Genomic DNA, 12,532 nt, shown 5'->3' with positions numbered 1-12,532 from the left:
TATTATTATTATTATTATTATTATTATTATTATTATTATTATTATTATTATTATTATTATTATTATTATTATTATTATTATTATTATTATTATTATTATTATTATTATTATTATTATTATTATTATTATTATTATTATTATTATTATTATTATTATTATTATTATTATTATTATTATTATTATTATTATTATTATTATTATTATTATTATTATTATTATTATTATTATTATTATTATTATTATTATTATTATTATTATCATCATCATCATCATTAATATTAGTTATTAGTGTTACTACCACTGTTTTATTATTATTATTGTTTTTAATTTTCATTTAATATTAATAATTAACATTTGTAGTGCATATTTGCAAATTATAATCAATTATAAATATTGTCAAACACTAAATTATTCTTCCATGGAAAAGTATATTTATGATAAAATTATCATTTTAACAAGAAAATCATAACAGAGAATTTAACTATGATGATAAATCATTAACAATAAGTAATAATTTATTTATAATAAAATATTAATTGATGTAATCATTGTTTTCAAATTACATTATGAAATTATTATTTAAAATGATTAAATGATTTCGAGGAAAAAAAAGAGTAAAAACTGCAAAATAATTATGATTTTTGCAATTTTGATAAACGAAACAAATTTTTTTTTTTAAATTAAAAAATTCTTATTTATCAAATAATAAGTTTAGCATAAAGTGACTATAAAAAGACAATAAATAATGTAAAATATTTTTCAAAGAAATTGTGGTTGATTTTTTTTTAAAACAAATATTACCATAATTACAAATATATTTATTTTAGTTCTTATTAACTTAATCATATCATACCTTCATGATTACATTGCAATATTTATTATTTAAAATACTAACTTGTTAAAAATTAATCAAAGAAAAATATAAAATTTTTGAAAAAGAGAAATATATTTTAAAACATTTGATGCACTATGATAATGAATTATTTAAAGTTCCATTTCAAAAGTTTTCTCCCTCTTTGTTTTTATTTTTAATTGCCTCATTTTCTTTTATGTTTAGAATTTTTATGGCTAACATTTTGACTAAATTAATTATTTTATTCAGTTCCTTTGCAAATTCTCAAATTTGTAAATGCACAAAAGAAAAAGAAAAATGGAACAAAAAAAAAATAAAGAAATAAGCATTATTTTATGTTTAACTGTTAATGAGAAATTTATTCGCTTTGTTAGATTAAACATTAAAAACAAATTTTTCTTTTCCATAAAGTTTTTTTTAAAGAATATTTTATAAATTAATAAAATAATTAATAAGTTAGTAAAATATTTTTAAATTATTTATTTTTTTTTTTTTTCATTGGAAAAGTTTTATTAGAATGCAATTTTCCTGTAAAATGAAAAAATTTATTAATAAAACGTTTCTATTTATTAATATGATCATTGATCATATATTTCATTATTTCACATCCTTCTTTTTTTTAAATTAACTTTTTAATTACTTTAAATTTAAAAAAAAAAATCAGCTGAAATATTTTAATTAATTAAATTTCATGTTTTGCTCTCAAAAATGATTTGCTTGTTTGTATCGTTCAAGTTGTGCACCGCTGGGAATTTGTAATGAATTCCAATTTAAGAGAAAATAAAAAAACATTTCTGGGATGTACGAATCATATTGCATCATAAAACGAAAATAGTAAACAAGAAGAAAACAGTAAACAGCAAATAGTAAATTAAAAAATATGGACAAAAAATAATAATAAACAACAAAAAAGAAAAAAAGAAATGGTCAAATTTATAAAAAAAAAAAACAAAAAAAAAAAAAAAAAAACAAAGAAGAAAGAACAAAAATAAAGAAAAGAAGAAAAATGATCGCTTCTTTTCTCTAACAATAAAATAAAATAAAAAAAAGGAACTAAGAAAATCTGTAAAAATTTTTATTTAAAAATTTTCTTAATTAGTTAGAAAAAAATTTACAGCAAAATTTGATTATTGTTACTTTTTTTTTAATATAATTTTAATTTTCACTTTTTTAATTTTTTTTTTTTTTTACATTGAAAAATAATTTTTTTTCACTCATTTTCGAATATAACTTATTGTTTTTTTTTTTTTTTTGTTTTGCATAATATTAATTCAATTTTTTTTTTTTGAAATCATTTTTTTCATGTTTGTATGTTTTTCTTAAATATTATTTTATAATTAATCAAGTTTAACTTTTCTGCAAATTTTAATAGACAAATTTAATTGGAACTAAGTTGCATTTTACCAAAATCGAAATGTTATTTTTTTTTTTGACCTAAAAATATGTGAAAGATAAATTTGAATTAAATTTTATTTTATGTAATCAATATCTATATGATAATTTGATAATATCAAATATAACAAATTTAATATCTCAAATACTGCCAATTAAATTTACTTAGTAACAAATAAGCCTTAAAATTAAACTTTAATATTCTAAATCAAAAAAAAAAATTTTTTTCTCATCCAGAAAATTTATTTCTTACCGAAAATAATAAAAAATACATATTAATCTCAAATTTATTAGGCAGTGGCTAATAAAACCAATAAGTACTAATTGCATAAGACTTAGTAAAATATAAAGAAAATTTTTTTTTTTAATTTTAAAAATTTTTAAATTGAAATTTTTTTTTTAAAGGTAAAATATTGCTTTTGTTTAGATTAAATTTCTAACCATAATTTTCTCTTTCATTTTAATTTTTTTGATTCTTTAAACTTTGTTAGCTCTTTTTATTAGCAAATCTGTTGCACAAATGTTTCACTTCTTCTCTTTTTTTTTAAAAAAAAAAAAAAAAATTTCAAAAATTCTATTGAAAATATTAACAATTAACATTGAATAAAAATGTTAAAAATGTTTTAAGAAAAAAAAAAAGAAAAATTGAAAATTTAATTCTAACTTTATTAATTATAGGATGAAAAAATGCAAAAGAGAATTTCAGTATTGCGCAAATAATTGAAAGCCAACTAGTATTTAGTGGAAAAAAAAAGTTTCGATAAATACTTTTGAAAATATATTTATCAATGATTAATCAAAGTGACAAATGCATATGTTATTGTGAAATCAGTTGTCAGCTGACAAAATTCAAATCAAACATTTAATCAAAATCGAAATATTTTCAATTCAATTCTTTTTTTCTTTTCTTTTTTTTTTTGTAAAAATTTAACTAACAAATGTTACTTTAAGAAATAATATTTAAATACATTTATTTGTATGTTAATTTGTTGCATTTAATTTAAATAAATATGTATTTTATAGCAAAAAAAAAAAAAAAAAACAAAAAAAAAAATGAAAAATCAAGAAAACATGCAATAAATGCATAAAATATGAAATAATAAAATAAATATTTGTTATAGCAAAAAAAAAAAGGAAAGTAAAAAAACGTTCATTAAAATATAGAAGACAAAAGTATGATATCAAAAAATTAACTATTTTCTTATTGCTGATAATACTTTTGATTTATATACATAAGTATTTATTAATTGGTTGATTAATTAATTAGTAATATTTGTAATATATGATTTGTAACTTTTATATAATGATTAATTCAAGTTTGTTAGTTTTATAAATCTATTCCCATTAAATTATATTCTTGATCAAACAAATTTTTGCAAATTCGTATAATAAATTAATTAAATCTGATTAAAGTAAACGATGATTAAGGTAGGGATAAATTAAAGTAAAAATTAAGGTAAACTGATAATAAATGGAATAAAAATGATTAAACTTGATAGAATTTATTAGTAATATGATTATGATAAAATGATAACGGTTATAAATAGTTTAATTTTTGTAATACTATTATAATCATATCAATATCTTAATTCTGTTATCAATTATTTTATCACATTCCTCAATTTTTTTTCTCATTTCAACAACACATCATTTGTTGCTTATGCCAAAAAATAAACCAACAATTTTAAACAATTAAAATTTAAGGACTGAAATTAAATTAGTAAAAAGGAGGATGGAAAAATGAAATGACAAATAAAGATTAATGTTCATCTAGCAGATGTTTGTTCATATCCAGTAAATCATTATCAATTATGATAACAAATGAAAATAATCTTTAAACAAATTGAATTTTACTCGCACTTTTTTCATTATCACTTGCTTTTTAAAAAAAAAAAAAAATGGTTATGATAAGCATATTTTCATGTTTTTTTTATAAATTAAAAGTTTAAAAATAATTAGTAAAAAAAAAAAAAAATAGAAAAAGATAATTTTCTTTCAAGAAATATTACTTTAACAATGAGAAAATTATTTTGTTTGAAATGATGAATTAAAAATTTTCAGACAAATTGTAATATAAAATCTAAAATTACTGCAATAGCAAATTTTAATATCTTTCTTTTTTCCGAAAGAGATAAGATGAGAGAAAAAAGTTTAAGAAAAATTTTTATAGATATGAAGTATAGCTATAATGAGAGAAAAAATTATAAATTTAATTGTGATTTTATCATTAAAGTCACTAATGATTACAATCAAATAATAATAAAAATTTTTAAGAACAACAAAAATGCTAATTTTATCAATAAATAAAGCTAACTACATCAACGGTTACAATTATGAATTTAAATAGTTACATTAAAATATCAGATTTATTAATAAAAATTTGGTCCAATTTCGATTTCAAATATTTATTATATATTTATATAATATAATATAGTCTAAAATTTCATTTCTATTTTCGACAAATATGAAAATATTGTTTTTCGTGAGAAAAGACAAAAAATTAATACAAAGTTTAGGATTAAAGTTATAAATTACCTATATGAAATTGTGATTTAATAAAAGAAATCAATGATGCAGTTAAATTAAAATTTGAATATAAGTAATTATAATTTAATTATGGGAATTATTTGAAGGAATTAATAAATGAAACCATAAACTGAGTGTGTTAAAAATAAGCTAAGTTTGCAAAAAGAAAAAATATGATTAAATATTAAAATAATTTTATATGTCTCTTTTTTTCTTTTCCTCTTTTCAGGAAATTTGTGTATTTCAATTTTTGGAAAATAATTTTATAAATGTTTAGTGAAACTAATACTAATTAAGTTAAACTAATACTAAACTAATATTAATTAAACTGTTATACTATTATTAATTAAAATTTCTATTACCATTAGTGGTTGAAATAATTGTGTATAATTTAATCATATTTTAAAAGAATTTACATACATATACTAAACGATATGCATAATTAGAAATTAAAATAATCAATAATTTTGATATTTTTATTTTTTTATCTAATAATTTGTAACATATATTAATAATAGAAATACTTATATTATTAAGCTAAAATTTCAATCAAAAGTCTGGCGGTTTAACAAATCATGATATATCCTACACATTACTGGTTTAAACTGCATTTGATAGTTTTTCTTTATTTTAATTCTTTTTTTTTCCGAAATTTTCTAATTTTTGAAATTTTTTTTTTTTTTTTTGTTTTGCTTAATTTCTTCCCACTTTTGCTTAATTTTTCTCCACTTTTTGTTCATTTTTTATAATTTTATCAATTTTTTTTTCTATTTTTTCCTTTTTGAACCCTTTTTTTTGCTTATCAAATACGAGCTAATCACTGTAAATCACCAATGCAGTAAATTTTGCGGAAAGGAATATATATCAACGAACCAGCCAGATATCACATGAAGTAGCAATAACTAATTTTATTAGTGATAATAATTACTGCAATCAATGATCAGCAGATTTAGAATTTTATCATACTTTTTTCTTTCTTTCTTTTACTCCTCTTTTTTTCATAGGTCAAAAAAAAAAAAAGAGAACGAGAATAATAGAAAAAGAATTAGATAAAAGAAGAAGGAATACATAAGTTTGTAAAATTTTACAAATAATTCTAAATTATTTTCTTATTTGATTTTTTTTTTAAAAAAAAAAGAAAGAAAAACTTTAATTTCAGAATAATTATTAGAATTATTATCCTCAAAATTTAATTTTTTTTTTAAATTAAATTTATAAAAAGTGATAATACTTAATTTGTTTAAAAGATTAATATAATATGAAAAATTTTATTTTTATGCACCATATTTTTTAACTTTTTTTTTTCATCTTTTCAAATACAAGAAAAGAAGTTCAAATCTTTTTTTTTTTTAAATCGCGCTGAATAATAAAGTTTTACTGCAATTATGAAAATTAAATATAAATTTTTAAAATCAATTCTCAAAAATATTTATGTTGATAAATTAGGACAAAAATATAATTTAATTTTTGTATTAAATCATTTTTTAGTGCAAAATTATTAATCACAAAAACAATTAATTATGATAAAACAATTAATTTTATTTCACCATCTATCACTCTTATCATATCATAAAGAGTAAGTAAACAAAAATAAATAAATAAATAAATAAATAAACACATGTCAACTTCTAGTTAAGTTTTCTATTTCATAAGTAAAATATAAATAGTTTCCAATTCCTCTTCCGCTAAATTTGAACAGCATTTATTTCTATCACAAATATAATTAACATTTGCGCTCTACAAAGGCGCAATTTGTATGACCAGTCAATCAATATACATGGATGTTATCGCACTAATTATCTTTATTTAATTTCATTTATTCATTTCAATATATTTATCATTCATCTGCCATTTCTATCACCTATCTTATCATTTCTATACAATTTCTAACATTCAGGTAGTGGCGCAAAAAGTATTACAAGAAAATAAGACTTCAAAATAAAAATTTTCATTTTAAAGAAACAAAAATATATAAATCACTTTTTTTTTGGTTAAATAATAAAATAATTTTTTTTTAAGTTTAACTCATCGACTAGCAATAAATAAATTTTTTACTAACAATAAATTTAGCTACTCGATAGATGTTTTTGTTTAATTTGCTAAAATTATCAAAAAAATTCAATATTTAATTATTAATTACTTAAAGTGTTTAATATGACACATTTGTTGGCAATTTCAGCCACTGTAATTAATTTCATTACTATTATTCATTATTATTAATTACTTAATTATTAAAATAGTTTAATTATTAAAATAATTTCATTATTATTATTTCGTATAAAATAAGCATTTAATGAAGTGAAATTTTTTTATTAAAATTAAAAAATAAAAAGAATTTACAAGCAATAATAAAAGCTTATTTTATGGTAAGAAAAAGAAAAAAACCTTTAAAGAGTTTTATTATTTAAAAAAAAAATCATTAACTCTTGACTTAAGATTTTAGAATGATAAGTATTTAATTTTTAAAATTTAAAAAAAAATAAATTTTTTTTTAAAAGCGGTGATTAATTAATTATTTAATTAAATGGACAAATAAATGTGAATAGACAAATGAATAAACAGATAAATAAATCAGTAAATAAACAAGTAAATAATTTAATTAATTAATTAATTTAATTGTTTTTTCAGCAAATCAACACATGCGTTGGTAAATTCCATGTTTTAATTCTAAACAAAAATAATGCCATTTAAAAACTGTTAAATGATTTTGAAAAATTTGGGAAATTAAAAGAAAATTGCTCATCTGTTCTCATTCCTCTGAAATATTCACAGTGTATTTAAAAATTTTAAATCTTTACGGTTAACCCAAATTAATTTAATGAGAAATAGGTAGGACAGTAGGAGAGAAATTATTTAGCAAATGGCGTAATAGTTTTAAAGTGTTATCATTTTGTTGTTAAATCAATCAAAATTATTAAATCTAAATTATAGTTATCAAACTAGTAGATTTTTTAATATTAATATTAATATCAATATCAATAATAATAATGATAATAATAGTAATAATAATGATAAATAATAATAATAACAATAATAATAGCAACAAACATTGGTATTGTCACTGCTATCATTATCAATAGCAATGATAAATAGTGATAAGAACAATAATACTAATAAATATAATGATTATATGATAAAATGAAATGAAATTTTTCGTTATCAAAAAAAGCCATTATTTTCCTTTATAAAATTATCTAAAATTAATTTTTGCTGTTTTCTTCTTGTTTAAAAAATATGTGAAAAATTTTCTGAAATTATTTTACTTATTTATCAAAATTAAATTTATTTGTTTAATTTTGTTAAATAACTTAAATCGATTGATGAAATTAAATTAGCATAATTAAAAAGCAAATATTTCAGTCCGTATTATTATACTAATTACAAAAATAATTGCTGCAAAGATTACTATCAATTGGGTGAACTTTCTGTAATTAATAAAATTAATTATAGTTTTAGTTACATAATAGTTTATTATTATTAGATTATTATTAGTATTAGAAAAGTTGAAAAATCAATTTTATTGTTTAATCAAAAAATTATTATCAACTATTGTGTTTTCATACTGTAAAAAAAATAATTTATTGAGTTTTTATTATTGTTAATATTACTGTTATTCATTTCCAATTATTATTATTGCTACCATTTACATTTAATTACTACTAATTATTGTTATTATTATAGTTATTATTATTAACTATTTGTCGCTATTATCACTATTATTTTATTATATTCTTTCTATATTATTATTATTATTGTATTATTATTATTATTACTATTATTATTATTATTATTATTATTATTATTATTATTATTATTATTATTATTATTATTATTGTTAGTATCATTATTATTATTGTAGCTTAAAATTCATTATTATAAATACTGCTGAAATAAAAGAATGTAATTAATATCATCTATTAGTAAATGTATGAGTAAATTTGTATTTTTGAAAGGATTTTGAAAATTTTAAATTTTTCTAAAAAGGAAAAATAGTAGTTTTTTGCACCGAAAAATTACTTGGTGATAATAATAATAACAATAATAATAAATATTCGATAGAAATGACTTGAATAGAAGTTTATGTAAATAATTGTGAGTAACTTTTTTGTTTAATTTAATTTACCAAATAAACTGATTTTAGCTTTATTTCTATTTTCGAGTAATATTATTTTTGCTTTATTTTGTTTTTTATCTATTGAATTAGTGATTTTACACATTTCTATTTGTTATTTTTCTTTCTTTCTTTTCTTGAATTCATTAAACTTATTATGGCTAAAAGACTAATTAAATTAGATTTAATTTTAATTCCAAAACATAAACAAAATTTGTTTTTTGTGCTTTTCTCTTGCTTTTTTTTCTATTGCATTAATGATTGAGCATATTTTTAAATGTTTGTGCATTTTTCATTTTTTTTTTTATTTTGAATTGAACTGACATAAATTTTATTTTGTATCAAAATTTCTTTCAATGAATTAAATTTATTTTATAATTAACCATTTTATTTATGCAACTTAAAAGAACTCAAAAAATGAATATTTATTTAATTTAAAAGAATTGCATCCTAATTTTAATTTCATATTTCAGTTCAAATTGCTCATATCACTAATCAATTATCAATTATGTTATCAGGAATAATTCAGCATGAAGCAATTACAACAATTTTTCTTATCAATATTCTATGTAGTAGTATGATTACTTGCATAGATTTTTCTAAAATTGTTAATTGGGGTAATTTTTTATAAACTTTTCTCTTTTTTTTCTTTTTACAATTATTTTGAGTAAATTTTTATTTCTTTTTTTTTGAAAATTATTTTTATTGTTTTTTTTTTCTTTTTTTAATAAACTATTTTATTTCGTTTTCATCTTTTTTTTTGCGTGAATAATTTTTTATAAATATTATTTTTTTTTAATTCCTTGTTTTTTTTTTTTTTTTAACAAATTATTTTTTTGTTTTCGAATTCATTTTAATCTTATTAGTTTAAAAATAAATTTTCAGAAAAGCGTACATTAACATGTTTTGGTAATGATATTCAAAATGGTGCTAATTATAAATCAATTTGTAAATTAACAATCGCTGATAGCACAAAACTTATTGAAACTAATTGCCATGATGAAGAATATACGGAGCAATTATTTGGTGAAACAAAAAAAAGTAAATAATTAATAAAGAAAATTTCTATTTACATTTTCAACAATAATTTAAATTTAAGTGAAAAAAAATTGTTTGTTTGAATTTTAAATTGTGAGTGAAACAAATTTACTGTAAATATATGTAATAATAAAAAAAGAAAAGCGTTTATTGAAATGTTATTATTACTGAAGAATTAGAATTAAAATCAGATCTACAATAGTAAATTTAAAAAACTTTTAAGTATGTTGAATTGAAGTAAATAAGCATACTACCAATAAGTTCGTTTGTTTTTTTCTAGCTTAAATTAAAGTTAATTTAAATTTGGAGTTTTTTTTTTCTACCCATTACATTAAGAAATTGAATATAAAAAAAAAAAAACAAATAAATTAAAATGCATTTCATAGAATTAATCAAAATTAGAATTTTCTTATAATTTTTTAATAATATATCATTTTTTGTGTCAATAATAGTCTTAAATATAATGTTGTTTGTGCTTTTTCTGTTGCTTTTTTTTTAATTTCAGGATTAATAATTAATAAATAATATTTTAAAAAATTATGTGTTTTTTTTTCTTTTTGTTTCAAAATTCATTAAATTATTTTAAATGAATAAAATAATATCATACCATTTTAAAGAATATTATATTAAAAGTGAAAATATTAATTTTTTAAGCAAGAAAATTTTTGTTATCTTTTTTAATTTTTAGAGTATATTTTTTTTTTTTTTTTTTAGACAGTAATAAAATCTCATCAAAACGTATTCGAACTATTTGTAATATACAATGCAAAGGTGCTGATCGTGATTCGGTTATTTCAAAAATTCCAAATTCAATTCACGAATGTGTCCGATGGCATAATTATAATACTTTAAAAAAAGGTATTTATCTGTTTAATAATATTTAAATTTCAAAATTATTTATAATTTCTTTTTCAATTACACAAATGAAATTGTAATATTTTGCTATAAAAATAGGAAAGAAAAGGATTGAAATTTGGGAATTTTGAAAATTTATTTCATAAAATTGCTTATTTCATATTTAATTATTTGTTGCAACTTTTTGGTGATTTAAAATTATGATAAAATCAAAATTAATATTTAATTAAGAAAAAACGAAATGGTCTCTGTTTTTCTTAAATGTTCAAATATGTTAAATTTTATAGTTAAATTAAATATTTTAAACAAATTGAGTTATAACTAAAGTTATGGACTGCCTAAATTTTTTAGTTAACTAAATTTGAATATGAAATTAAACTTAATTATTATATATATATTTTTTTTTGATACTTAAATATTATTTTAAATCTCACTTTGTGCCTAATTATAAATATATCTATTATTATTATTATTTAATACTTATTAATAATTATTATTTTTATCAATTACTTTAGTAACCAATCATTATTGATTATTATTTTTATTAATTGTTTCGATAAATATTCGTTATTAATTACTAATTTTATTAACTATTTTAGCAACTATAATTATTAATTACTGATTTTCATTATTATTAACTTAATTTTTATTAATTTACCAACTATTTTAATATCATTATCATTATTAATTAATATTTTATTATTAATTTTAGCAACTAAACATTATTTTTCTATCAATTATTTAAATTTCCTTCAGATGATCAGTGGTACATGTGGAGATCAGGCAAATGTCGCAATGTAACGATAACATTTGAAGTACATTGTGGTTTTCCAACACATAATCCAAATGAATTTAATATTTTGGCTCAAAATAATATTAGTCTTTCAACAAAAATTCATTTATAAATTATAATTAAAATAAATTGTTAAAGCGAAAAAAGAGGAAAGAAAAACAAATAAACAAAGCAAAACAAAAAAAAAAAACCAAATATTGGTATTGAAAACTATTGCTAATTGTTTTAATTAGTATGAAATTGTTTACACAAGTAATAATTATAATTACTCAAATAAACAATAAAAAATAAATATAAATGTTAAAATTATTAATAAAATGTATAATATTAATTATTATACAAAAATGGCATCAAAAAAAAGTGACCGCTTCTTTATTTAATTAAATTGATACAAAAAAAAAAAAAAAAAATTGTTTGATTAGATTATTGAAATTAAAAAAAAAAAAAAAAAAGGGAAAAGAAACTTCTGAGATTGATGTGATGAAAAAAGAAGCATAAAATAAAAATAATTTAAAAAATTTTAAATTCATATCGTTACATTAATGACATAAATAGAAATAATATTATTACATTTAAATATAGATTCTTGCAATTGAAATATAATTTATAATAATTTTAAAAATCGAAAAAATTAGAAAGGCAGTTAGCATTTTTTTCAATCAATTTAATTGAGAATAAAAAAAAGTTAAATAATAAAAATAAAATATCAATTTAAATTTAATGTAAATATAATGAACATAATTGTATGCAATGACGTAGTATATATAAGGTAAATATTGCAATATTTAATAATTTTAATAACAATTAATTTTTTACTTTATTTAATCTTAAAAAATTAAAAATGATAAAAAATTAATTAGTTGAAATTAATCTAAAGCATTCCGTTTCCTTCCATTTATATTATAATACATAAAAAAAATTTTTTACGTATTAAAATTAAAAGTATTACTTTAAACATCGTATT

Source organism: Brugia malayi (assembly GCF_000002995.4).
Source record: "Brugia malayi strain FR3 genome assembly, contig: Bm_v4_Chr4_scaffold_001, whole genome shotgun sequence".
NCBI lineage: Eukaryota > Metazoa > Nematoda > Chromadorea > Rhabditida > Onchocercidae > Brugia > Brugia malayi.
This window is presented reverse-complemented; position numbering follows the sequence as displayed.